General features: G+C 44.1%; 1 long non-coding RNA gene across 1 annotated transcript; it reads right to left on the reverse strand.

The window, feature by feature from the left end:
- Positions 1-494: 494 nt before the first annotated feature.
- On the reverse strand, positions 495-23857 carry LOC124002664. Its single transcript, XR_006833095.1, has 3 exons — positions 23670-23857; positions 23512-23570; positions 495-550 (listed from the first exon to the last, which is right to left on the reverse strand). It is a non-coding gene; the product is annotated as an uncharacterized LOC124002664 (long non-coding RNA).
- Between the last annotated feature and the right edge of the window lie 749 nt (positions 23858-24606).

Raw genomic sequence — 24606 nt, forward strand, 5'->3', positions numbered from 1 at the left:
CTAATACACGCAAATCTGAGTAAAGGAATGGAATACGAATATATACTGTACATATAAATATATGAATGAGGAATGACAGAGCGGCATAGGCAAGATGCAATAGATGGTATAAAATACAGTATATACATATGAGATGAGTAATGCAAGATATGTAAACATTATTAAAGTGGCAATTATTGAAGTGACTAGTGTTCCATTTATTAAAGTGGCAAATGATTTCAAGTCTATATATAGGCAGCAGTCTCACTGTGTTAGTGATGGCTGTTTAATCTGATGGTCTTGAGATATAAGCTATTTTTCAGTCTCTCGGTCCCAACTTTGATGCACCTGTACTGACATCACCTTCTGGATGATACAGGGTGAACAGGCAGTGGCTCGGTTGGTTGTTGTCCTTGAGGATCTTTTTGGCCTTCCTAGGACATCGGGTGCTGTAGGTGTCCTGGAGGGCAGGTAGTGTGCCCCCAGTGATGCGTTGTGCAGACTGCTCCACCCTCTGGAGAGCCCTGCTGTTATGGGCGGTGCAGTTGCCGTACCAGGCAGTGTAGAGCAGCTGTAGATAGTTTTCAATTAAGGTCATTTTATCACATTACCGCTGTTTCAGCCTTATTGACAATGAAAATGTATTTTTTCTATTGTCAATAAACTGAAGTTCAATTTCTTACACATAGAAGGCACAACGAACCATGGTCCAAACTACAATAGGAGGCTTCTATCACCACCTAGTGGTCAACATATGTGTTACATTAATTTGCCATTCACAACTGTCCAGATTACATTTTAAGCAGCGGTGGGAGAAGTACAAATATTGTCAAACTGAATAAAAGTAAAGATATCTTAATAGAAAATGAATTCTGTCGGAATATATTGGAGTAAAAGTAAAATTTGTCAAAAAATATTAATAGTAAAGTACAGATACCCCCCAAAAAACTACTTAAGTAGTCCTTTAAAGTATTTTTCCTTAAGTACTTCACACCACTGCAATTTATATGATCTCATATATTACATTTTGGTCTAAAATGACCTAGCACGTACTGACATGACATTGCATGGTATCCTACTCTTGCATTGTACTATAATATTATTGCATTGTGTCACCATGTTATTAGTAATACTTTTAGTTTGACATCAACGTAGCTAGAAAATATGTTTTACACTTTGCTTTATATATATCTGTGAATTATATTATTCGTTTTTTAAACAGTTAACAAAAAAACAAAGTGAGAGTTCTACAAATGATTACAATACCACAGCAATCGGCTCCCGAGGGACGCAGTGGTCTAAGGCGCCACTGCAGACTCTGGTTCGATCCCGGGCTGTATAACAACCGGCCGTGATCGGGAGTCCCATAGGGTGGCGCACAATTGGCCTAGCGTCGTTAGGTGAGGTTTGGGCCGGGGTAGGCCGTCATTGTAAATAACAATTTATTCTGACTTGCCAAGTTGAATAAAACAAAATAAAAAATAAATAGCATGTTATGGCCAAATACAGTAGAGGGAGCCAAAGTCTGTTGGATGCTTCAATCAATGGTTACGTTCAGATTCTCTACCCTTCTCCTGAAGTGTAACATACTACAGTGTAGTATAGAATACTACGGTACTTACTTTAGAATTCTGTAGTAAACTGTAGTATACTGTAGAATACTATACTGCACACTGTAGTATCCCTCGATCATATGTAGTACTTACTATAGAATTTTGTAGTATAGTGTAGAATAATATAGTAAATACTACAGTATACTACAGACTGCAAAAACGCTACAGTAAATGCTACAGTAATGTCCACAAAAACACTACAGTCTGCAAAAAAACACTACAGTAATTACTAAAGTATATACTACAGTATTTAATGTGCATATACCAGTGGAGGCTGGTGAGAGGAGCTATAAGAGGTTGGGCTCATTGCAATGGCTGGAATTGTATAAATGTATAGACCATATATTGTGTTCCCTACAGGTTATAGAAAAGAGCAGAAGCTCTGAACTACCTCAAACGTCAAACACTATAGTAAATACTACAGTAATGTCCGCAAAAACACTACAGTCTGCAAAAACACTACAGTAATTACTACAGTCTGCAAAACACTACAGTAATTACTACAGTCTGCAAAAACATTACAGTAATTACTACAGTCTACCAAAATAAAACAGTTATTACTATATAAATATACACCGTTTTTTTACTACATTATTTATTTTATATTATAAATCAGGTGGTTTGAACCCTGAATGCTGATTGGCTGAAAGCCGTGGAATATCAGACCATATACCATGGGTATACAATTTTTTGTACTTTTTACTGGTTTATTTATGTTGGCAACCAATTTATAATAGCAATAAGGCACCTCGGGGGTTTGGGGTATATGGCAAATATACCACGGCTAAGGGCTGTATCCAGGCACTCCGCGTTGCGTCATGCGTTAGACCAGCCCTTAGCCATAGTATATTTGTCATGTTTTGTCTTATATTGTCTTGTCATTTTGCTTTTCCTTCTGTTCGTTTTCCCCCTGCTGGTCTTTTTAGGTTCGTTCCCCTTTTTCTCTCTCCCTCCCTCTCTCTCTTCTCTCTGTCGTTCCGTTCCTGCTCCCAGCTGTTCCTATTCCCCTAATCAATCATTTAGTCTTCCCACACCTGTTCCCTATCTTTTCCCCCTGATTAGAGTCCCTATTTCTCCCCTTGTTTTCCGTTTCTGCCCTGTCGGATCCTTGTTTATTGTTCACCGTGCTGTGTCTTTGTATCGCCCTGTCGTGTCGTGTTTCCCTCAGATGCTGCGTGGTGAGCAGGTGTCTGAGTCTGCTACGGTCAAGTGCCTTCCCGAGGCAACCTGCAGTTTATTATCGAGTCTCCAGTCAGTTCTCGTGATTACGAGTGAAATTGTTTTTATGCTTTATTTACCGCTCCAATTTGTCTAGGAGTATTGCTATTTCCTTAAACTGGATTAAAGACTCTGTTTTCGCCAAGTCGCTTTTGGGTCCTCATTCACCTGCATAACAATATTGGCCATATACTACACCTCCTCGGGCCTTATTGTATAAGTAAACTGTAAATACTAAAGTGTACTACAATCATGTCCGCAACACCACAGTCAATACTACAGTAAAGCCGGCGAAAACACTACAGTGAAAACTATAGTTTCTATACAACGTGGGCACTCTTATAGATTAAAAAAATAATGGACTGGTGTGAGGAATATGTTGGAAACACTCTCCAGTCACGCTTGCACCAATCCAATGCTTTTAAATGTATCAGGGGGAGTGAACGAGTGCATGGGTAGAGATTCAGAATGTAGCCATACTCTTCTAAATCCCAAAACAACCCCCTAGCCCCCTACACCCTAGGCACTCCAGGAAATAAATCTGAGATGATAGGATAGACCTTTGCATTATGGTAATACATTTAGCCTTCTCATTGGCTGGTGAAATGTTGCCGTATTGCTTCCATTAATGTTTTTATTAAAAAATATATTTTTAAAGTATTTTTTTTCACCTTTATTTAACCAGGTAGGCAAGTTGAGAACAAGTTCTCATTTACAATTGCGACCTGGCCAAGATAAAGCAAAGCAGTTTGACACATACAACGACACAGAGTTACACATGGAGTAAAACAAACATACAGTCAATAATACAGTATAAACAAGTCTACATACGATGTGAGCAAATGAGGTGAGAGAAGGGAGGTAAAGGCAAAAAAAGGCCATGGTGGCAAAGTAAATACAATATAGCAAGTAAAACACTGGAATGGTAGATTTGAAGTGGAAGAATGTGCAAAGTAGAAACAAAAATAATGGGGTGCAAAGGAGCAAAATAAATAAATAAATACATTTATTAATTAAATACAGTTGGGAAAGATGTAGTTGTTTGGGCTAAATTATAGTTGGGCTATGTACAGGAGCAGTAATCTGTGAGCTGCTCTGACAGTTGGTGCTTAAAGCTAGTGAGGGAGATAAGTGTTTCCAGTTTCAGAGATTTTTGTAGTTCGTTCCAGTCATTGGCAGCAGAGAACTGGAAGGCGGCCAAAGAAATAATTGGTTTTGGGGGTGACTAGAGAGATATACCTGCTGGAGCGTGTGCTACAGGTGGGAGATGCTATGGTGACCAGCGAGCTGAGATAAGGGGGGACTTTACCTAGCAGGGTCTTGTAGATGACATGGAGCCAGTGGGTTTGGCGATGAATATGAAGCGAGGGCCAGCCAACGAGAGCGTACAGGTCGCAATGGTCGGTAGTATATGGGGCTTTGGTGACAAAACGGATTGCACTGTGATAGACTGCATCCAATTTGTTGTAAATTTTGTAAATGACATCGCCGAAGTCGAGGATTGGTAGGATGATCAGTTTTACAAGGGTATGTTTGGCAGCATGAGTGAAGGATGCTTTGTTGCGAAATAGGAAGCCAATTCTAGATTTAACTTTGGATTGGAGATGTTTGATGTGGGTCTGGAAGGAGAGGTTAAAGTCTAACCAGACACCTAGGTATTTGTAGTTGTCCACGTATTCTAAGTCAGAGCCGTCCAGAGTAGTGATGTTGGACAGGCGGGCAGGTGCAGGCAGCGATCGGTTGAAGAGCATGCATTTAGTTTTACTTGTATTTAAGAGCAATTGGAAGCCACGGAAGGAGAGTTGTATGGCATTGAAGCTTGCTTGTAGGGTTGTTAACACAGGGTCCAAAGAAGGGCCAGAAGTATACAGAATGGTGTCGTCTGCGTAGAGATGGATCAGAGACTCACCAGTAGCAAGAGCGACATCATTGATGTATACAGAGAAGAGAGTCGGTCCAAGAATTGAACCCTGTGGCACCCCCATAGAGACCGCCAGAGGTCCGGACAGCACACCTGTCATGCAGGTGAAAGAGGACCCAAAAGCGACTTAACAGAAACAGAGTTTATTTAAGTCCAAACAGGGAATAACAGAAATCCTCTAGTCTGTAGAGGGGAATAACTGGAGAAGCGGCCACAGACTGCAGGTCGCTTCGGGTAGGCGCAGGCCGTAGTAGACAGAGACACCTGCTCACACGCAGCATCTGATGAAGGCAAAAAACACGACAGGACAGGGCGATACACAATCACAGCAAAAACACGACAGGACAGGGCGAAACGCAATCACAGCATGGTGAATACTAAACAAGGAACCGACGGGACAGGAACGGAACACAAAGGAATAAATAGGGACTCTAATCAGGGGAAAGGATGGGGAACAGGTGTGGGAAGACTAAATGATGATTAGGGGAATAGGAACAGCTGGGAGCAGAAACGGAACGATAGAGAGAAGAGAGAGCGAGAGAGTGAGAGAGGGAGGGGAGAGAGAGGGATAGAAGGAGGGAAAGAACCAAATAAGACCAGCAGAGGGAAACGAATAGAATGGGAGCACAGGGACAAGACATGATAATAAATGACAAACATGACAGTACCCCCCACTCACCGAGCGCCTCCTGGCGCACTCGAGGAGGAATCCTGGCGGCAACGGAGGAAATCATCGATGAGTGAACGGTCCAGCACGTCCCGAGACGGAACCCAACTCCTCTCCTCAGGACCGTAACCCTCCCAATCCACTAAGTATTGGTGACCCCGTCCCCGAGAACGCATGTCCATGATCTTATGTACCTTGTAAATAGGTGCGCTCGACAAGGACGGGAGGGGGGGAGGGAAGACGAACGGGGGTGCGAAGAAAGGGCTTAACACAGGAGACATGGAAGACAGGATGGACGCGACGAAGATGTCGCGGAAGAAGCAGTCGCACAGCGACAGGATTGACGACCTGGGAGACACGGAACGGACCAATGAACCGCGGAGTCAACTTACGAGAAGCTGTCGTAAGAGGAAGGTTGCGAGTGGAAAGCCACACTCTCTGGCCGCAACAATACCTTGGACTCTTAATCCTGCGTTTATTGGCGGCTCTCACCGTCTGTGCCCTGTAACGGCAAAGTGCAGACCTCACCCTCCTCCAGGTGCGCTCACAACGTTGGACAAACGCTTGAGCGGAGGGAACGCTGGACTCGGCAAGCTGGGATGAGAACAGAGGAGGCTGGTAACCCAGACTACTCTGAAACGGAGATAACCCGGTAGCAGACGAAGGAAGCGAATTGTGAGCGTATTCTGCCCAGGGGAGCTGTTCTGCCCAAGACGCAGGGTTTCTGAAAGAAAGGCTGCGTAGTATGCGACCAATCGTCTGATTGGCCCTCTCTGCTTGACCGTTAGACTGGGGATGAAACCCGGAAGAGAGACTGACGGACGCACCAATCAAACGACAGAACTCCCTCCAAAACTGTGACGTGAATTGCGGGCCTCTGTCTGAAACGGCGTCTAACGGGAGGCCATGAATTCTGAATACATTCTCAATAATGATTTGTGCCGTCTCCTTAGCGGAAGGAAGTTTAGCGAGGGAATGAAATGTGCCGCCTTAGAGAACCTATCGACAACCGTCAGAATCACAGTCTTCCCCGCAGACAAAGGCAGACCGGTAATGAAGTCTAAGGCAATGTGAGACCATGGTCGAGAAGGAATGGGGAGCGGTCTGAGACGACCGGCAGGAGGAGAGTTACCCGACTTAGTCTGCGCGCAGTCCGAACAAGCAGCCACGAAACGGCGCGTGTCACGCTCCTGAGTCGGCCACCAAAAGCGCTGGCGAATAGACGCAAGAGTGCCTCGAACACCGGGATGACCAGCTAACTTGGCAGAGTGAGCCCACTGAAGAACAGCCAGACGAGTGGAAACAGGAACGAAAAGGAGGTTACTAGGACAAGCGCGCGGCGACGCAGTGTGCGTGAGTGCTTGCTTAACCTGTCTTTCAATTCCCCAGACTGTTAACCCGACAACACGCCCATAAGGAAGAATCCCCTCGGGATCAGTAGAAGCCACAGAAGAACTAAACAGACGGGATAAGGCATCAGGCTTGGTGTTCTTGCTACCCGGACGGTAAGAAATCACAAACTCGAAACGAGCGAAAAACAACGCCCAACGAGCTTGACGGGCATTAAGTCGTTTGGCAGAACGGATGTACTCAAGGTTCTTATGGTCTGTCCAAACGACAAAAGGAACGGTCGCCCCTCCAACCACTGTCGCCATTCGCCTAGGGCTAAGCGGATGGCGAGCAGTTCACGGTTACCCACATCATAGTTGCGCTCAGATGGCGACAGGCGATGAGAAAAATAAGCGCAAGGATGAACCTTATCGTCAGACTGGAAGCGCTGGGATAGAATGGCTCCCACGCCTACCTCTGAAGCGTCAACCTCGACAATGAATTGTCTAGTGACGTCAGGAGTAACGAGGATAGGAGCGGACGTAAACGTTCTTTTAGAAGATCAAAAGCTCCCTGGGCGGAACCGGACCACTTAAAACAGGTCTTGACAGAAGTAAGAGCTGTGAGAGGGGCAGCAACTTGACCGAAATTACGAATGAAACGCCGATAGAAATTAGCGAAACCTAAAAAGCGCTGCAACTCGACACGTGACCTTGGAACGGGCCAATCACTGACAGCTTGGACCTTAGCGGAATCCATCTGAATGCCTTCAGCGGAAATAACGGAACCGAGAAAAGTAACGGAGGAGACATGAAAAGAGCACTTCTCAGCCTTTACGTAGAGACAATTCTCTAAAAGGCGCTGTAGAACACGTCGAACGTGCTGAACATGAATCTCGAGTGACGGAGAAAAAATCAGGATATCGTCAAGATAGACAAAAACAAAAATGTTCAGCATGTCTCTCAGAACATCATTAACTAATGCCTGAAAAACAGCTGGCGCATTGGCGAGACCGAACGGCAGAACCCGGTACTCAAAATGCCCTAACGGAGTGTTAAACGCCGTTTTCCACTCGTCCCCCTCTCTGATGCGCACGAGATGGTAAGCGTTACGAAGGTCCAACTTAGTAAAGCACCTGGCTCCCTGCAGAATCTCGAAGGCTGATGACATAAGGGGAAGCGGATAACGATTCTTAACCGTTATGTCATTCAGCCCTCGATAATCCACGCAGGGCGCAGAGTACCGTCCTTCTTCTTAACAAAAAGAACCCCGCCCCGGCCGGAGAAGAAGAAGGCACTATGGTACCGGCGTCAAGAGACACAGACAAATAATCCTCGAGAGCCTTACGTTCGGGAGCCGACAGAGAGTATAGTCTACCTCGAGGAGGAGTGGTCCCCGGAAGGAGATCAATACTACAATCATACGACCGGTGAGGAGGAAGGGAGTTGGCTCGGGACCGACTGAAGACCGTGCGCAGATCATGATATTCCTCCGGCACTCCTGTCAAATCGCCAGGTTCCTCCTGAGAAGTAGGGACAGAAGAAACGGGAGGGATGGCAGACATTAAACACTTCACATGACAAGAAACGTTCCAGGATAGGATAGAATTACTAGACCAATTAATAGAAGGATTATGACATACTAGCCAGGGATGACCCAAAACAACAGGTGTAAACGGTGAACGAAAAATCAAAAAAGAAATAGTCTCACTGTGGTTACCAGATACTGTGAGGGTTAAAGGTAGTGTCTCAAATCTGATACTGGGAAGATGACTACCATCTAAGGCGAACATGGGCGTAGGCTTATCTAACTCTCTGAAAGGAATGTCATGTTTCCGAACCCATGCTTCGTCCATGAAACAACCCTCAGCCCCAGAGTCTATCAAGGCACTACATGTAGCACCCGAACCGGTCCAGCGTAGATGGACCGACAAAGTAGTACAGGATTTTGATGGAGAGACTTGAGTAGTTGCGCTCACCTGTAGCCCTCCGCTTACAGATGAGCTCTGGCTTTTACTGGACATGCATTAACAAAATGTCCAGCAACTCCGCAATAGAGGCACAGGCGGTTGGTGATCCTCCGTTCCCTCTCCTTAGTCGAGATGCGAATCCCTCCCAGCTGCATGGGCTCAGACTCTGAGCCAGAGGAGGGAGATGGTTGCGATGCGGAGCAGGGAAACACCGTTGATGCGAGCTCTCTTCCACGAGCCCGGTGACGAAGATCTACCCGTCGTTCTATGCGGATGGCGAGAGCAATCAAAGAGTCCACATCTGAAGGAACCTCCCGGGAGAGAATCTCATCCTTAACCACTGCGTGGAGTCCCTCCAGAAAACGAGCGAGCAGCGCCGGCTCGTTCCACTCACTAGAGGCAGCAAGAGTGCGAAACTCAATAGAATAATCCGTTATGGACCGTTCACCTTGGCATAAGGAAGCCAGGGCCCTAGAAGCCTCCCTACCAAAAACTGAACGGTCAAAAACCCGAATCATCTCCTCTTTAAAGTTCTGGAACTTGTTAGAGCAATCAGCCCTTGCCTCCCAGATAGCTGTGCCCCATTCTCGAGCCCGGCCAGTAAGGAGTGAAATGACGTAAGCAACCCGAGCTCTCTCTCTAGAGTATGTGTTGGGTTGGAGAGAGAACACAATCTCACACTGCGTGAGAAAGGAGCGGCACTCAGTGGGCTGCCCGGAGTAGCAAGGTGGGTTATTAACCCTAGGTTCTGGAGGCTCGGCAGGCCAGGAAGTAACAGGTGGCACGAGACGTAGACTCTGGAACTGTCCAGAGAGGTCGGAAACCTGAGCGGCCAGGTTCTCCACGGCATGGCGAGCAGCAGACAATTCCTGCTCGTGTCTGCCGAGCATGGCTCCTTGGATCTCGACGGCAGTGTAACGAGCGTCTGAAGTCGCTGGGTCCATTCCTTGGTCGGTTCCTTCTGTCATGCAGGTGAAAGAGGACCCAAAAGCGACTTAACAGAAACAGAGTTTATTTAAGTCCAAACAGGGAATAACAGAAATCCTCTAGTCTGTAGAGGGGAATAACTGGAGAAGCGGCCACAGACTGCAGGTCGCTTCGGGTAGGCGCAGGCCGTAGTAGACAGAGACACCTGCTCACACGCAGCATCTGATGAAGGCAAAAACACGACAGGACAGGGCGATACACAATCACAGCAAAAACACGACAGGACAGGGCGAAACGCAATCACAGCATGGTGAATACTAAACAAGGAACCGACGGGACAGGAACGGAACACAAAGGAATAAATAGGGACTCTAATCAGGGGAAAGGATCGGGAACAGGTGTGGGAAGACTAAATGATGATTAGGGGAATAGGAACAGCTGGGAGCAGGAACGGAACGATAGAGAGAAGAGAGAGCGAGAGAGTGAGAGAGGGAGGGGGAGAGAGAGGGATAGAAGGAGGGAAAGAACCAAATAAGACCAGCAGAGGGAAACGAATAGAATGGGGAGCACAGGGACAAGACATGATAATAAATGACAAACATGACAACACCCTCCTATTTGACACACTGAACTCTATCAGAGAAGTAGTTGGTGAACCAGGCGAGGCAATCATTTGAGAAACCAAGACTGTCGAGTCTGCCGATGAGGATGTGGTGATTGACAGAGTCGAAAGCCTTGGCCAGATCAATGAATACGGCTGCACAGTAATGTTTCTTATCGATGGCGGTTAAAATATCGTTTAGGACCTTGAGCGTGGCTGAGGTGCACCCATGACCAGCTCTGAAACCAGATTGCATAGCAGAGAAGGTATGGTGAGATTCGAAATGGTTGGTAATCTGTATGTTGACTTGGCTTTCGAAGACCTTAGAAAGGCAGGGTAGGATAGATATAGGTCTGTAGCAGTTTGTGTCAAGAGTGTCCCCCCCCTTTGAAGAGGGGGATGACCGCAGCTGCTTTCCAATCTTTGGGAATCTCAGACGACACGAAAGAGAGGTTGAACAGGCTAGTAATAGGGGTGGCAACAATTTCCAGATTTTGCAGCTCTTTCAGAACATCAGCTGACTGGATTTGGGAGAAGGAGAAATGGGGGAAGGCTTGGGTGAGTTGCTGTGGGGGGAGCAGTGCTGTTGACCGGGGTAGGAGTAGCCAGGTGGAAAGCATGGCCAGCCGTAGAAAAATGCTTATTGAAATTCTCAATTATGGTGGATTTATCAGTGGTGACAGTGTTTCCTATCTTCAGTGCAGTGGGCAGCTTGAAGGAGGTGTTCTAATTCTCCATGGACTTTACAGTGTCCCAGAACTTTTTTGAGTTAGTGTTGCAGGAAGCAAATTTCTGCTTGAAAAGGCTTGCCTTGGCTTTCTAACTGCCTGTGTATAATGGTTTCTAGCTTCCCTGAACAGCTGCATATCACGGGGGCTGTTTGATGCTAATGCAGAACGCCATAGGATGTTTTTGTGTTGGTTAAGGGCAGTCAGGTCTGGGGAGAACCAAGGGCTATATCTGTTCCTGGTTCTAAATTTCTTGAATGGGGCATGCTTATTTAAGATGGTTAGGAAGGCATTTAAAAAAAATACCCAGGAATCCTCTACTGACGCGATGAGATCAATATCCTTCCAGGATACCCCAGCCAGGTCGATTAGAAAGGCCTGCTCGCTGAAGTCTTTCAGGGATTGTTTGACAGTGATGAGTGGAGGTCGTTTGACCGCTGACCCATTCCGGATGCAGGCAATGAGGCAGTGATCGCTGAGATCTTAGTTGAAGACAGCAGAGGTGTATTTAGAGGGCAAGTTGGTTAGGATGATATCTATGAGGGTGCCCGTGTTTAAGGCTTTGGGGAGGTACCTGGTAGGTTCATTGATAATTTGTGTGAGATTGAGGGCATCAAGCTTAGATTGTAGGATGGCTGGGTTGTTAAGCATGTTCCAGTTTAGGTCGCCTAGCAGCACGAGCTCTGAAGATAGATGGGGGGCAATCAGTTCACATATGGTGTCCAGAGCACAGCTGGGGGCAGAGGGTGGTCTATAGCAGGCGGCAACGGTGAGAGACTTGTTTTTAGAGAGGTGGATTTTTAAAAGTAGAAGTTCAAATTGTTTGGGTACAGACCTGGATAGTAGGACAGAACTCTGCAGGCTATCTTTGCAGTAGATTGCAACACCGCCCCCTTTGGCAGTTCTATCTTGTCTGAAAATGTTGTAGTTTGGGATGAAAATTTCAGAATTTTTGGTGGTCTTCCTAAGCCAGGATTCAGACACAGCTAGAACATCCGGGTTGGCAGAGTGTGCTAAAGCAGTGAATAGAACAAACTTAGGGAGGAGGCTTCTAATGTTAACATGCATGAAACCAAGGCTATTACGGTTACAGAAGTCGTCAAAAGAGCGCGCCTGGGGAATAGGAGTGGAGCTAGGCACTGCAGGGCCTGGATTCACCTCTACATCGCCAGAGGAACAGAGGAGGAGTAGGATAAGGGTACAGCTAAAAGCAATAAGAATTGGTCGTCTAGAACGTCTGGAACAGAGAGTAAAAGGAGGTTTCTGGGGGTGATAAAATAGCTTCAAGGTATAATGTACAGACAAAGGTATGGTAGGATGTGAATACAGTGGAGGTAAAACTAGGTATTAAGTGATGCAGAGATTGTCCTCTGAGATTGACAACAGTGACAAGGGAGTAGTGCACTGGGGGCAATTATTCAGATGGTTTGATTTGGTTTAACATACCTTGGAAAATGAAATGTGTGTGTGTATGCATGTGTCACATGTGTGTGTGTGTGTGTGTGTGTGTGTGTGTGTGTGTGTGTGTGTGTGTGTGTGTGTGTGTGTGTGTGTGTGTGTGTGTGTGTGTGTGTGTGTGTGTGTGTGTGTGTGTGTGTGTGTGTGTGTGTGTGTGTGTGTGTGTGTGTGTGTGTGCGTGTGTACAGTGCCTTCAGAAAGTATTCACACCCCTTGACCTAGCTCTACGTATTTTACTGGATTGTGACTCACTGACGCCGCCCTCGGTTAGAGGGGAGTAAAGCAGCCCAAGAGTTAACACATACAGGAACTTTATTTAAACACACTAAGGAAGATGAACATGGGGATGAAAAGTGGGAGAGGTAGTGTAATACTAGTGGTTCTGTAGAAGCCCAGGATCTGGTCTTCTGTGGCATAATGTGAAAAATACTGTATATTCTGCTCAATACGGGCTAAACAAGCTTCCTGTACTCATGACATATGCAGTGACGTCCACAACGCTGCAACTACCTGGTTCTCCAACATAGAAGAACAATCCACGCGCTGGGTTGCTGGGGATTTGGCCCCACCTGGTGCTGAGTATCATCACATAGGTGGAGTAGAGGGGCCATAGGGTCCATAATGCATCGTCAGCAGGCATGGGGATCCAGAGAGGGGGTATAATCCACATTGTTATCAGGTTTCAGGTAAGACCCAAGTGCAGACTGTGTTGAAGTAACAATGTTTATTGCAACAACAGGGGCAGGCAAACGACAGGTCAAGGCAGGCAGGGGTCGATAATCCAGAGTAGAGGGTCCAAGGTACAGAATGGCAGACAGGCCCAGGGTCAGGTCAGGCAGAGGTCGGTAATCCAGAGTAGGGGTAAGGGCACCGGACGGAAGGCAGACTCAAAGTCAGGACAGGCAAGGGTCAAAACCAGGAGGACGAGAAAAAGAGAGACTGAGAAAAAGCAGGAGCTGAGACAAAACACTGGTTGACTTGAACAAATAAGACGAACTGGCACAGACAGACAGAAAACACGGGTATATACACTGCCTTGCGAAAGTATTCGGCCCCCTTGAACTTTGCGACCTTTTGCCACATTTCAGGCTTCAAACATAAAGATATAAAACTGTATATTTTTGTGAAGAATCAACAACAAGTGGGACACAATCATGAAGTCGAACGACATTTATTGGATATTTCAAACTTTGTTAACAAATCAAAAACTGAAAAATTGGGCGTGCAAAATTATTCAGCCCCTTTCAGTGCAGCAAACTCTCTCCAGAAGTTCAGTGAGGATCTCTGAATGATCCAATGTTGACCTAAATGACTAATGATGATAAATACAATCCACCTGTGTGTAATCAAGTCTCCGTATAAATGCACCTGCACTGTGATAGTCTCAGAGGTCCGTTAAAAGTGCAGAGAGCATCATGAAGAACAAGGAACACACCAGGCAGGTCCGAGATACTGTTGTGAAGAAGTTTAAAGCCGGATTTGGATACAAAAAGATTTCCCAAGCTTTAAACATCCCAAGGAGCACTGTGCAAGCGATAATATTGAAATGGAAGGAGTATCAGACCACTGCAAATCTACCAAGAACTGGCCGTCCTTCTAAACTTTCAGCTCATACAAGGAGAAGACTGATCAGAGATGCAGCCAAGAGGCCCATGATCACTCTGGATGAACTGCAGAGATCTACAGCTGAGGTGGGAGACTCTGTCCATAGGACAACAATCAGTCGTATAGTGCACAAATCTGGCCTTTATGGAAGAGTGGCAAGAAGAAAGCCATTTCTTAAAGATATCCATAAAAAGTGTCGTTTAAAGTTTGCCACAAGCCACCGGGGAGACACACCAAACATGTGGAAGAAGGTGCTCTGGTCAGATGAAACCAAAATTGAACTTTTTGGCAACAATGCAAAACGTTATGTTTGGCGTAAAAGCAACACCCTGAACACACCATCCCCACTGTCAAACATGGTGGTGGCAGCATCATGGTTTGGGCCTGCTTTTCTTCAGCAGGGACAGGGAAGATGGTTAAAATTGATGGGAAGATGGATGGAGCCAAATACAGGACCATTCTGGAAGAAAACCTGATGGAGTCTGAAAAGACCTGAGACTGGGACGGAGATTTGTCTTCCAACAAGACAATGATCCAAAACATAAAGCAAAATCTACAATGGAATGGTTCAAAAATAAACATATCCAGGTGTTAGAATGGCCAAGTCAAAGTCCAGACCTGAATCCAATCGAGAATCTGTGGAAAGAACTGAAAACTGCTGTTCACAAATGCTCCCCATCCAACCTCACTGAGCTCGAGCTGTTTTGCAAGGAGGAATGGGAAAAAATGTCTCTCGATGTGCAAAACTGATAGAGACATACCCCAAGCGACTTACAGCTGTAATCTCAGCAAAAGGTGGCGCTACAAAGTATTAACTTAAGGGGGCTGAATAATTTTGCACGCCCAATTTTTCAGTTTTTGATTTGTTAAAAAAGTTTGAAATATCCAATAAATGTCGTTCCACTTCATGATTGTGTCCCACTTGTTGTTGATTCTTCACAAAAAAATACAGTTTTATATCTTTATGTTTGAAGCCTGAAATGTGGCAAAAGGTCGCAAAGTTCAAGGGGGCCGAATACTTTCGCAAGGCACTGTATACCCAGGGGATAAGTAGGGAAGATGGGCGACACCTGGGGGTGGGGGGCAAGCACAAGGACAGGTGAAACAGATCAGGGCGTGACAGTTGTAGTAGTTTACTGGAGACCCCGGGGCCATGCTCTACTGGACAGCAGGTGGGCAGTGTGGAAAGTACCCTGTGTGGTCTCTGTGGGCTCTAGAACTCTAGTGGTGTCAGCAAAGTCACAAATCCGGTGAGACAAAGGATCATGAAAGAGAGTGGCCTGGGTCTATGTATTTAACTGGATTGTGACTGACGCCGCCCGCGGTTAGAGGGGAATAAAGCAGCCCAAGTGTTTATTTAGCTTTATTTAAACACACTGAGGAAGATGAACATGGGGATGTACACTACCGGTCCAAAGTTTTAGAACACCTATTCGTTCAAGGGATTTTCTTTATTTTGACTATTTTCTACATTGTAGAATAATAGTGAAGACATCAAAACTATGAAATAACACATATGGAATCATGTAGTAACCAAAAAAGTGTTAAACAAATAAAATATATTTTACATTTCAGATTCTCAAATAGCCACCCTTTGCCTTGATGACAGCTTTGCACACTCTTGGCATTCTCTCAAACAGCTTCACCTGGAATAATTTTCCAATGGTCTTGAAGGAGTTCCCACATATGCTGAGCACTTGTTGGCTGATTTTCTGTCACTCTGCGGTCCGACTCATCCCAAACCATCTCAATTTGGTTGAGGTCAGGGGATTGTGGAGGCCAGGTCATCTAATGGAGCACTCCATCTCTTTCCTTCTTGGCAAAATAACCCTTACAGAGACTGGAGGTGTGTTGGGTCATTGTCCTGTTGGAAAAACAATTGATAGTCCCACTAAGCCCAAACCAGATGGGATGGCAAATCACTGCAGACTGCTGTGGTAGCCATGCTGGTTAAGTGTGCCTTGAATTCTAAATAAATCACTGGCAGTGTCAACAGAAAAGCATCTCCATACCATAACACCTCCTCCTCCATGCTTTATGGTGGAAAATACACACACAAGATCATGCGTTCACACACACCGCGTCTCACATTGACACGGCAGTTGGAACCAAACATTTCCACCAGCCTAATGCCCATTGCTCGTGTTTCTTGGCCCAAGCAAGTCTCTTCTTATTATTGGTGTCCTTTAGTAGTGGTTTCTTTGCAGCAATTTGACCATGAAGACCTAATTCACACAGTCTCCTCTGAACAGTTGATGTTGAGATGTGTGTCTTACTTGAACTCTGTGAAGCATTTATTTGGGCTGCAATTTCTAGGCTGGTAACTCTAACTTATCCTCTGCAGTAGAGGTAACTCTGGGTCTTCCATTCCTGTGGCGATCCTCATGAGAGCCAGTTTCATCATAGCGCTTGAAATTTTCTGAATTGACTGACATTCATGTCTTAAAGTAATGATGGACTGTCATTTGAGCCATAATATGGACTTAGTCTTTTACCAAATAAGGCTATCTTCTGTATACCCCCTACCTTGTCACAACACAACTGATTGGCTCAAACGCATTAAGAAGGAATGAAAGTCCACAAATTAACTTTAAAGAAGGCACACCTGTTAATCATTCTTAAATGGAAGACATTTGGAACCACCAAGACTCTTCCAGGAGCTGGCTGCCTGGCCTTACAAACCTGGCACCATGCCTATGGTGAAGCATGGTGGTGGCAGCATCATGCTGTGGGGATATTTTTCAGTGGCAGGGACTGGGAGACTAGTCAGGATCGAGGGAAAGATGAACGGAGCATTGCATAGAGAGATCCTTGATGAAAACCTGCTCCAAGGAGCTCAGGACCTAAGACTGAGGCGAAGGTTCACCTTCCAACAGGACAACGAGCCTAAGCACACAGCCAAGACAATGCAGGAGTGGCCCAGACAGAGCCCGATCTCTGGAGAGATCTGAAAATAGCTGTGCAGCGACGCTGTCCATCCAACCTGGCAGAGCTTGAGAGGATGTGCATAGAAGAATGGGAGAAACTCCCCAAATAAAGGTGTGCCAAGCTTGTAGCGTCATACCCATGAAGACTCAAGGCTGTAACCGATGCCAAAGGTGCTTTAACAAAGTTCTGAGTAAAGGGTCTGAATACTTATGTAAATATAATTATTTTGTGTAGATTAATGAGGGGAAAAAACGATTTAATACATTTTAGAATAAGGCTGTAACGCAACTAAATGTGGAAAAAGTCAATCCTTTCCGAATGCAATGTAAATCTGACAAGACCTGAAAATTGATTGTCTAGCAATGATCATCAAACAATTTGACAGAGCTTGAAGAATTTTGAAAACAATAATATGCAAATGTTGCACAATCCAGGTGTGAAAAGATATACATGGTGTACAAAACATTAGGAACACCTTCTGAATGGCACACATACATAATCCGTGTCTCAATTGTCTCACTGCTTAAAATCCTTCTTTAACACGTCTCCTCCCCTTCATCTACACTGATTGAAGTGGATTTAACAGGTGACATCAATAAGGGATCATAGCTTTCACCTGGATTCACCTGGTCAGTCTATGTCATGGAATGAGCAGCTGTTCCTATTTTTTTGTACACTCAGTGTATAAATGTTTTATTTTTCATTAAATATTTTTTTCCAATTCAAATGTTGTTCCACTTTGTCATTACAGAGTATTTTGTGTAGATCGTGAAGAAAAAATGTATAATTAAATCCATTTGAATCCCACTTTGCAAAACAACAAAATGTGGAAAAGGTAATGGGGTGTGAATACTTTCTGAAGGTGCTGTATGTACTGTATATTCCTAATAACTTATGCACATACTGGCCCCATTCAGGTTCATCCTCCGGGTAGCCTATTCATATATTTTTTTTTTTACAATTCTTTAAAAGTACGAGAATAGTTACCAAGTGGGCCCATGGGGGTTAAGAAACATCGTCCATTTGGCCCCCAAAACAGCAACAGCAAAAGGCAACAGGAAGAATACCAGGCCTGCTCAGCTGTCTCAGTCAGGCAGAGGCCAGAGATAATTGCGGCCGTGACCTTTTTCTGTGGCCCTTAACTCGCTCTTTTCACATTCCAGGGCAATCTGAATTGTCCCACGGTTTGCGTCCAAAATGCCACACTATTCCCTATGTAGTGCACTACTTTTGACCATAGGGATCTGGTAAAAGGTAGTGCACTACATAGAGAATATGGTGCCATTTGGGACGCATCCTCATGTTGTAATAATAATAACAACAGGAAACACTGGAAACTTCCCCCCTTGTCCTCAGAATATCCCAACCGTCATTATCTACCCGCTGGGGCTCCTTTCTGTGTGGTGGTGGGGGAGGAGGATGTAAAGTCAAGTACATAAATAATATTGTGTGAGTACAAGGCAAAAAGTATCTGTCTGTGGATTGTGACTGATGTACATTTGAGGATTGTGTATTCTGATTATTTACATAACATTGGCACTTATCTGTCTTCATAAATGAATAATAGTGTGACATATTGCAGAATGAAATATATATTCTGTGTTGTTGCTCGAGGTCACCTGTATTTAGCTCTGATGATGCAGTTTTGGTCACCATATTGTAACAACCTTAATCAGAGAACAGTCAATGTGAAAATGACTCAGTTTCGGTCTTGACTATGTATGATGACTATGAATCTATTTAAACTAATATTTTTCTTTCGAATTTACTTCAATTCTTAAATAAAATAAAATAATATTGTATTGGTCACATACACATGGTTAGCAGATGTTATTGCGAGTGTAGCGAAATGCTTGTGCTTCTTATTCCGACAGTGCAGCGATATCTAACATGTAATCTAACAATTCCACAACAACTACCTAATACACATAAATCTGAATAAAGGAATGGAATAAGAATATATACATATAAATATATGGATGAGCAATGACAGAGCGGCATAGGCAAGATGCAATAGATGGTATACAGTATATACATATGAGATGAGTGATGCAAGATATGTAAACATTATGAAAGTGCATTATAAAAGTGACTAGTGATCCATTTATTGAAGTGGCAAATGATTTCAAGTCTGTATGTAGGCAGCAGCCTCACTGTGTTAGGGATGGCTGTTGTAACAGTCTGATGGCCTTGAGATAGAAGCTGTTTTTCAGTCTCTCGGTCCCAGCACCTGTACTGACCTCACCTTCTGGATGGAAGCGGGGTGAACAGGCATTGGCTCAGGTAGTTGTTGTCCTTGAGGATCTTTTTGGCCTTCCTGTGACATTGGGTGCTGTAGGTGACCTGGAGGGTAGGTAGTTTGCCCCCGGTGATGCATTGTGCACCACCCTCTGGAGAGCCTTTGCGGTTGTGGGCGTTGCAGTTGACGTGCCAGGCGGTGAAACAACCCGACAGGATGCTCTCAATTGTGCATCTGTAAAAGTTTGTGACGGTTTTAGGTGACAAGCCAAATTTCCTCAGCCTTCTGAGGTTGAAGAGGCAATGTTGCGCCTTCTTCACCATAATGTCTGTGTGGGTGGACCATTTCTGTTTGTCTGTGATATGTACGCCAAGGAACTTAAAACTCTCCCCCTTCTCCACTGCTGTCCTATCAATGTGGATAGGGGGGTGCTCCCTCTACTGTTTCCTGATGTCCACAATTATCTCCTTTGATTTGTTGACGTTGAGTGAGAGGTTGTTTTTCTGACATTACACTCCGAGTGCCCTCACCTCCTCCCTGTAGGCTGTCTTGTTGTTGTTGGTAATCAAGCCCACTATTGTTGTGTCATCTGCAAACTTGATGATTGAGTTGGAAGTGTGCATGGCCACGCAGTCATGGGTGAACAGGGAGTACAGAAGGGGGCTAAGCACCCACCCTGGTGAGGCCCCAGTGTTGAGAATCAGTGAAGTGGGGGTGTTGTTTCCTACCTTCACCACCAGGGGGGGGGGGTGGCCCGTCAGGAAGTCCAGGACCCAATTACACAGGGCGGGGTTGAGACCCAGGGCCTCAATCTTAAAGATGAGCTTGGAGGGTACTATGGTGTTGAATGCTGAGCTTTAGTCAATGAATAGCATTCTTACATAGGTATTCCTCTTGTCCAGATGGAATAGGGCAGTGTGCAGTGTGATGGCGATTACGTCATCTCTGGACCTTTTAGGGCGGTAAGCAAATTGAAGTGGGCCTAGGGTGACAGGTAAGGTGGATGTGATATGACCCTTGACTCGTCTCTCAAAGCACTTCATGATGACAGAAGTGAGTGCTACGAGGCGATAGTCATTTAGTTCAGTTACCTTTGCCTTCTTTGGTACAGGAACAATGGCGGCCATCTTGAAGCATGTGGGGACAGCAGACTGGGATAGGGAGAGATTGAATACGTCTGTAAACACCAGCCAGCTGGTCTGCGCATGCTCTGAGCACACAGCTAGGGATGCCGTCTGGGCCGGCAGCCTTGCAAGGGTTAACACGTTTAAATGTCTTACGTCGGCCACGGAGAAGGAGATCCCACAGTCCTTGGTAGCGGGCCGCGTATGTGGCACTGTATTATCCTCAAAGCGGGCAAAGATGCTGTTTAGTTTGTCTGGAAGCAAGACATTGGTATCCGTGACGTGTCCGTAACGTGGCTGGTTTTCCTTTTGTAATCTGTGATTGTCTGTAGACCCTGCCACATACGTCTCGTGTCTGAGCCGTTGAATTAAATACATTTTTCCTGACACTTGTACTTGTTACATTTTGAATGCTTAGCAAGACAGAAAAGGACCAATTCATACACTTATCAAGAGAACATCCCTGGTAATCTCTACTGCCTCTTATCCGGAGACTCACTAAACACAAATGCTTTGTTTCTGAATGATGTCTGAGTGGATGTCATAAGGTGAATGCACCAATTTGTAAGTCGCTCTGGATAAGAGCGTCTGCTGAGACCGGTGACAAATCAAATTTGATTTGAAGTGAAAGCCATCCTCACTTGGAGAATGCTGCTTTTTAGTTTGCTTTGCGACAGTATCAAAAATAAATGTTGGATTGTTCTTATTTTCCTCAATTAAGTTGGAAAAATAGGATGATCGAGCAGCAGTGAGGGCTCTTCGATACTTGTACGGTACTGTCTTTCCAAGCTAGTCGGAAGACTTCCAGTTTGGTGTGGCGCCATTTCCCTTCCAATTTTCTGGAAATTTGCTTCAGAGTTCGGGTATTTTCTGTATACCAGGGAGCTAGTTTCTTATGAGAAATGTTTTTAGGGGTGTAACTGCATCTAGGGTATTGTGCAAGGTTAAATTGAGTTCCTCAGTTAGGTGGTTAACTGATTTTTGTCCTCTGACGTCCTTGGGTAGGCAGAGGGAGTCTAGAAGGGCATCAAGGAATCTTTGTGTTGTCTGTGAATTTATAGCACGACTTTTGATGTTCCTTGGTTGGGGTCTGAACAGATTATTTGTTGCAATTGCAAACGTAATAAAATGGTTGTCCGATAGTCCAGGATTATGAGGAAAAACATTAAGATCCACAACATTTATTCAATGGGACACAACTAGGTCCAGAGTATGACTGTGACAGTGAGTAGGTCCAAAGACATGTTGGACAAAACCCACTGAGTCGATGATGGCTCCGAAAGCCTTTTGGAGTGGGTCTGTGGACTTTTCCATGTGAATATTAAAGTCACCAAAAACTATAATATTATCTGCTATGACTACAAGGTCCGATAGGAATTCAGGGAACTCAATGAGGAACGCTGTATATGGCCCGGGAGGCCTGTGAACAGTAGCTATAAAAAGTGATTGAGTAGGCTGCATAGATTTCATGACTTGAAGCTCAAAAGACGAAAACGTATTTTTGTTTTGTATATTGAAATTTGCTATCGTAAATGTTAGCAACACCTCCGCCTTTGCGGGATGCACAGGGATATGGTCACTAGTGTAACCTGGAGGTGAGGCCTCATTTAACACAGTAAATTCATCAGGCTTAAGCCAGGTTTCAGTCAGGCCAATCACATCAAGATTATGATCAGTGATTAGTTCATTGACTATAATTGCCTTTGAAGTAAGGGATCTAACATTAAGTAGCCCTATTTTGAGATGTGAGGTATCACGATCTCTTTCAATAATGACAGGAATGGAGGAGGTCTTTATCCTAGTGAGATTGCTGAGGCGAACACCGCCATGTTTAGTTTTTCCCAACCCATGTCGAGGCACAGACACAGTCTCAATGGGGATAGCTGATCTGACTACACTGACTGTGCTAGTGGCAGACTCTACTAAGCTGGCAGGCTGGCTAACAGCGTGCTGCCTGGTCTGCACCCTATTTCATTGTGGAGCTAGAGGAGTTAGAGCCCTGTCTATGGTGGTAGATAAGATGAGAACATCCCTCCAGCTAGGATGATACTTACGTAACTATATTTTTGCAATTACATTTACTTTTGATACCTAAGTATATTTATAGCCAAATACTTTTAGACTTTTACTCAAGTAGTATGTTATTGGGTGTCTTTCACTTTTACTTGATTTATTTCCTATTAAAGGTAGCTTTACTTTTACTCAAGTATGACAATTGGGAACTTTTTCCACTACTGCAATTCCATGTAGTTGTAACTATCTGTGGAACTCAGGTGTAACGGGTGTCTTTTGCTATACGTTTTCTCTGCATAAAATCCGTTTATATAAAGTGAAATGTTTATTTTCAGTCGTAGTGGCTACAACAACTATAACACACCTATCACAATAAATACCACAACTCAAACACATTTTAATTGAACTTGCGCTTGCCTACAACTAGATGGCGCAAATGGTCCAGTAAATTATCAAACAAACTGCATACCCAAACAGCATCAGTGAAAACAGTGAGAACTTGTTTACCTAAATCAGCTAGACCTGTGATGTAACAGATTGCTTCATTTGATTATAGTAATGTTGAAAACAGATTGTTTTCAGTGTCATGAGATACACAAATTACACATTTTCTAAAACATTATTAAGAATGGACTAATGTAAAAGGGAACAATACCAGTTCCTTTCAAATATTTCTTCCCGCAGTTACATTCAGCTGTGAAAGGCTATTCCATAAGTTACGTTTGAGTTTTCTGTGAAATGTAAGATCATTTTGGCCTATGTGTAAAAACATTTGAATGGTTTTCAAAAGAAAATCTGTTCAGTCAACAGAAAATTTGAGTTTGTTCAGTAAACATTTGATGAGCTATTCAGAGATAGAGATTCTTAAACAAACGGTCAAATGTGGGCTACTGTAAATGATGTTAACTTACACTGTGTCTACGGCTATATTGTTTTCTTGACCACAATACAAATGTGGGACTTCCAAATGAGCCAAGTCACGTTTTGGTTCGCCTAGACATGAATAACCCTGCGGATTGTGGTCTGAGTAAAGTTGAAATGAAAACATGTTAGGAGCGGTAATAAAGGCTGTAAAAGTAGCCTATAGACACAGATATTCGATCATTCACGTTACAAATGGAATAATTTGATTTCATACCGAATAATAATCATTATTGATTGACGATTTCAAAACTCAATAAACGTTCTTTACCTTTCTTACACTTTCGGTTTAGGCTCCTTCAAGTCCTTCCATAACTTCCAGAGTTTATCCTAAGATTGTCAGAAAAATACATGAATAGTACCCTCAATAAATGTATGTAATTATAAGGACATCATTGGATAGCTTCTTCATAAAACAAAAGTTCATACTTCATACTCGTACTCAAAAGTTTGGTTTCAAAGCGGTTTTGCCTGCCTGCACGTCCTGTAGCCATGCTTCATTTCATCAAATGTATGTTCTGATCTGAAAGCAGCTTTCACGGCCTGCCACAGAGGTTATAGACTATTTGAAATTATTTAGATATGTTCTTAACCTCACATATTCCAAGTATTTAAGAGGTTGGTACGATTCCATCTACTCATAGGTATATCCTCGAGGGAAATAAGTCCAAATTAATTTCTATGGACAAGGTAGCCACTCTCTCTGGGTAAAGCTACCGTATTTTAAAGGCAACCACCGACCAGCCTCTCAGTTTGAAGTTTGGCAAGGCTATGCGTCTTTGGATAACACTTTGGACAAACTCTATACGACTTTCATGCTATATTTAAATCCCTTCTACTCCAATCTTCATTTAAAGTTGATCTGATAACATTAGTACTCTGTTGGATACGGACTCGAAAGTTAAACTGTTTACAGACTAAACTGTAGACTAACTACAACGTAATTAAAGAAATTCGTAATGTTATGCACGGTCGGCGAGGGAGCTTTAATCCCCAATAACTAGTAAACTGAACTTGATAGGCTATAGTTCAGTCACTGTCTTTTGACACATACAAGTACAGATAGTAATTTATTTGCAAGCTTTCACTACACAATGCTGTCCATGTCCCCAATGCCCCAAACCATCCATGTTTATATTAGAACAGAGGCCTGTGTTTGATGTGCGCTTAATTGCGCCCATTCTTCCCACTTCTACTGTCATATTGGACAAAAGGTATGTCAATCAATTCTGCTAAGGAGTGTCAAATTCTGACACACAACCTCCAAGAAAATAATTTTAGTGTTATTATAAACCTGAAAAAAAGTGAATAGCTTAATTGTTAGACTACTTTTATTTGGGTGGAAAATGGACAGCTGTATCTATTC

This window comes from Oncorhynchus gorbuscha, linkage group LG18, assembly GCF_021184085.1.
Source record: "Oncorhynchus gorbuscha isolate QuinsamMale2020 ecotype Even-year linkage group LG18, OgorEven_v1.0, whole genome shotgun sequence".
Classification (NCBI taxonomy): domain Eukaryota; kingdom Metazoa; phylum Chordata; class Actinopteri; order Salmoniformes; family Salmonidae; genus Oncorhynchus; species Oncorhynchus gorbuscha.